Source organism: Xyrauchen texanus, chromosome 35, assembly GCF_025860055.1.
Source record: "Xyrauchen texanus isolate HMW12.3.18 chromosome 35, RBS_HiC_50CHRs, whole genome shotgun sequence".
Lineage (NCBI taxonomy): Eukaryota > Metazoa > Chordata > Actinopteri > Cypriniformes > Catostomidae > Xyrauchen > Xyrauchen texanus.
This window is the reverse complement of record NC_068310.1, coordinates 38,071,349-38,076,348: the sequence shown is the minus strand read 5'-3', so window position 1 is coordinate 38,076,348 and position 5,000 is coordinate 38,071,349. Positions and strand designations below refer to the sequence as shown.

Here is a 5,000-nt window from a genome sequence, read left to right as displayed (position 1 = left end):
GTTGAAAAAGCAGAGCTGAGGGAATCCAGACAGAGAGAGAGAGAGAGAGAGAGACATTAGAAAAATAATATACTGTATAAGACAGCAAGCGACAGGTTTTAGAAACCAGCAAGTTTATGTCTGTCTGCCCCCCAACCCCCACACACACACACACACATAATAATCCGTCTGTACACACACACACATAATAATCCGTCTGTACACACACACACATAATAATCCGTCTGTACACACACACTGGCTCTGTTGATAATCTGTGTGTGTGGTTTGTGTGTATCTCTTGTCGCTGTGTAAATCGTGTCATGTTGTGTTTGTGACTCTCATGTGTTCATCAGAAGCAGCATTAATGTGTATTTTCAGTCATGGGAAGTTTTTCTTCAAGCCGTTGATTTGAAAGCTCGACTCAAAATGGCGTTGAGGAGTGTGTGTGTGTATCTGACAGCGTCCCGCTAGCTGTGCTCAGACCGCCGGCTTTATTCACATTCACCTTTATTATTAAAGTTACACAGTCTGAATGTGTGCATTATAAGTGTGCGACCTCTCGACATTTATTCAGTGTTTCTCATGTGACCTTGAATGAATGTTTATCTTCAGAGGAGTGTCGTGTTTCTGAGGGTTGAAAGGAAGCGTTCAGCCCAAAAATGAAAGTTATGTCATTATTTACTCTCTCTCGTGTCGGTCCAAACCCACATGCTGGTATTTTTCCAAGAAACACGAAAGCAGGAAGTTTTGAAGAATCGTTACGCTGCTCTTTTCCATACAGTGACAGGGCCGGGCGATATGTCAAAAATATTTAATCGAAAATCGCCTTAAAAAAATAGCGCAGTATACGATTACATCGTCAACACTTCTGGATATTTTTGGGATTTTCGTTGCACACTAAACTACATCTGGGATTGTATTTATTTTTGATTCTTGTAGCCTCTGTGTCTGTGCCGTCATTGTAAGGAAAGATTAAAATTTTATTGATCGTTTTTTTTAACAATCTACAAATCCGGGGGGTCTGGGTATCTCAGCAAGTATTGACGCTGACTATCACACCTGGAGTCATGAGTTTGAATTCAGGGCGTCCTGAGTGACTCCAGTCAGGTCTCCTTAGCAACCAAATTGGCCCGGTTGCTAGGGAGGGTAGAGTCACATGGGGTAACCTCCTCGTGGTCGCTATAATGTGGTTCTCACTCTCGGTGGGGCGTGTGAATCCAGCTAGGTCTCCTTAGCAACCAAATTGGCCCGGTTGCTAGGGAGCGTAGAGTCACTTGGGGTAACCTCCTCGTGGTCGCTATAATGTGGTTCTCACTCTCGGTGGGGCGTGTGAATCCAGCTAGGTCTCCTTAGCAACCAAATTGGCCTGGTTGCTAGGGAGCGTAGAGTCACATGGGGTAACCTCCTCGTGGTCACTATAATGTGGTTCTCACTCTCGGTGGGGCGTGTGACTCCAGCTAGGTCTCCTTAGCAACCAAATTGGCCTGGTTGCTAGGGAGCGTAGAGTCACATGGGGTAACCTCCTCGTGGTCACTATAATGTGGTTTTCGCTCTCAGTGGATCGTGTGCCGAGTGACTTCAGCCAGGTCTCCTTAGCAACCAAATTGGCCTGGTTGCTAGGGAGCGTAGAGTCACATGGGGTAACCTCCTCGTGGTCGCTATAATGTGGTTCTCACTCTCGGTGGGGCGTGACTCCAGCTAGGTCTTCTTAGCAACCAAATTGGCCTGGTTGCTAGGGAGCGTAGAGTCACATGGGGTAACCTCCTCGTGGTCACTATAATGTGGTTTTCGCTCTCAGTGGGGCGTGTGGTGAGTGACTCCAGCCAGGTCTCCTTAGCAACCAAATTGGCCCGGTTGCTAGGGAGGGTAGAGTCACATGGGGTAACCTCCTCGTGGTCACTATAATGTGGTTCTCACTCTCGGTGGGGCGTGTGACTCCAGCTAGGTCTCCTTAGCAACCAAATTGGCCTGGTTGCTAGGGAGCGTAGAGTCACATGGGGTAACCTCCTCGTGGTCACTATAATGTGGTTTTCGCTCTCAGTGGATCGTGTGCCGAGTGACTTCAGCCAGGTCTCCTTAGCAACCAAATTGGCCTGGTTGCTAGGGGCGTAGAGTCACATGGGGTAACCTCCTCGTGGTCGCTATAATGTGGTTCTCACTCTCGGTGGGGCGTGACTCCAGCTAGGTCTTCTTAGCAACCAAATTGGCCTGGTTGCTAGGGAGCGTAGAGTCACATGGGGTAACCTCCTCGTGGTCACTATAATGTGGTTTTCGCTCTCAGTGGGGCGTGTGGTGAGTGACTCCAGCCAGGTCTCCTTAGCAACCAAATTGGCCCGGTTGCTAGGGAGCGTAGAGTCACATGGGGTAACCTCCTCGTGGTCACTATAATGTGGTTTTCGCTCTCAGTGGATCGTGTGCCGAGTGACTTCAGCCAGGTCTCCTTAGCAACCAAATTGGCCTGGTTGCTAGGGAGCGTAGAGTCACATGGGGTAACCTCCTCGTGGTCGCTATAATGTGGTTCTCACTCTCGGTGGGGCGTGACTCCAGCTAGGTCTTCTTAGCAACCAAATTGGCCTGGTTGCTAGGGAGCGTAGAGTCACATGGGGTAACCTCCTCGTGGTCACTATAATGTGGTTTTCAGCTCTCAGTGGGCGTGTGGTGAGTGACTCCAGCCAGGTCTCCTTAGCAACCAAATTGGCCCGGTTGCTAGGGAGGGTAGAGTCACATGGGGTAACCTCCTCGTGGTCACTATAATGTGGTTCTCACTCTCGGTGGGGCGTGTGACTCCAGCTAGGTCTCCTTAGCAACCAAATTGGCCTGGTTGCTAGGGAGCGTAGAGTCACATGGGGTAACCTCCTCGTGGTCACTATAATGTGGTTTTCGCTCTCAGTGGATCATGTGCCGAGTGACTTCAGCCAGGTCTCCTTAGCAACCAAATTGGCCTGGTTGCTAGGGAGCGTAGAGTCACATGGGGTAACCTCCTCGTGGTCGCTATAATGTGGTTCTCACTCTCGGTGGGGCGTGACTCCAGCTAGGTCTTCTTAGCAACCAAATTGGCCTGGTTGCTAGGGAGCGTAGAGTCACATGGGGTAACCTCCTCGTGGTCACTATAATGTGGTTTTCGCTCTCAGTGGGGCGTGTGGTGAGTGACTCCAGCCAGGTCTCCTTAGCAACCAAATTGGCCCGGTTGCTAGGGAGCGTAGAGTCACATGGGGTAAAATAAATTGACTTAATATAATTTTAATCTACGTCTGTCTCATTCGCCACCCAATAAACTTTGGTATGTACATTTTACCTTTTTATATAATTTTTTTAACCTGGATTTCGTCATGAAAATAGCCATATAAATTGGCATTGCAAACCGTATTATGTATACATGGCGTTATATCGGCTTGTGGCCACACTCGTCTCTCTCTCTCTGTATATATATATCAGGTATTCAAAACCTCTTAAAACCTGTTGAAGATGATGATGATGTTCTTTGATCTCTACAGTTACCCTGAGAACGGAGTGGTGAAAATGAACCCGTGTGGCGTGCGTCCACGGAGCAGAACTCTTCTGCTGTTTGATCAGCTGATGGTGGGCGGCGTCGTGATGGTCAACTATAATATGGAGCTTCGGAGGAACGAGGATTCTGGTGCGACGCTGAAATCACATCACTGAACGCTGTCTCGCGCGCACCAACAGAGAGGTCCACGTGAAGATTCTGCTGGGGTAAATGCTCAAACTCTGATTGGTCAGCTTACAAAACAAACCCTGAGACTTGACCGTGTAAGATGTGGGTGATGTCATTTTGAACTCTTGCTCTGATTGGTTGTGTTTCAGAGGCCCGGGTGATGTGATTGGGGATTATGGCTGTCGTTTACTGATGAGATTTATAGGATAGAGAAACCGGGCGCCGGCGCTGTCTGCCGTTGACGGACCCTTCAAACGTACACTCCACAACACACACGCATTCAGACACTCACGTTTAATTGCACTAGTATTCTGGAAATATTGAATGTGTATGTGTGTGTAAACCTGTGCGTTAGGTAAGAGCGGTCCCGAGTGTAAACACTGTAAAGCGGATCCAGATGTGGAGTGTCGCTTCTGTTCGTGTTGTGTTTGCGGCGGGAAGCAGGACGCTCACATGCAGTTACTCTGTGACGAGTGTAACATGGCGTTTCACATATACTGCCTCAATCCGCCGTTGACAGAGATCCCAGACGACGAGGACTGGTGAGGACACGCATCACAGCAACACTGTTGTAGCTGTAATTTTTCCCCTGAAGTCAGGGGAAACTTATAATTATAATTATAATAATATAATGATCATTATCCTCCCTCTCTAATACTCATTCAGCTGTTTCTGCTACTGTTCCTTTAAGACTTCTAAACTGTATAAAAATGAGCTCTGTTGTGATTGGCTCTCCTCCACTTACTGGTGTAGTTCAAAATGTCGCAATGAATACGTGTTGATATCTAAATGTATCATATGCTTGGCACATGGATACCATGGCAACGGTATCATATGCTTGGTGCTTGGATACCATGGCAGCGACGTCATACAGCTTGTCCGTGGATACAACGGCAATGACGTTATACACTTGGGCGGTGGATACCATGGCAACGACGTCATAGGTTTGGCCGGTGGATGCCATGGTAACGATGTCATACTTTTGGCACATGGATACCATGGAAACAGTGTCATACGCTTGGCACATGGATACCATAGCAACCACACCATATGCTTGGCCCATGGATACCATGGCAACGGCATCATACGCTTGGCCCGTGGACACCATGGCAACGGCATCATACGCTTGGCCCGTGGACACCATGGCAACGGCGTCATATGCTTGGATCGTGGACATCATGGCAACGGCGTCATACGCTTGGCGCGTGGATACCATGCAACGATGTCATACACTTGCCGTGCACTCTTTGTCATCCTGTCAGTCAGCACAAGAAGAAATGCACCAATAAAAAATGTACTCTTATTTACAAAAATCATACTGTGCCTCCCCACACACACTCAC

At 48.2% G+C, this 5,000-nt stretch overlaps 1 pseudogene; it reads left to right on the top strand.

The window, feature by feature from the left end:
• Nucleotides 1-5,000, top strand: part of LOC127629178 (E3 ubiquitin-protein ligase UHRF2-like) — a 41,087-nt pseudogene that overhangs the window by 15,454 nt on the left and 20,633 nt on the right.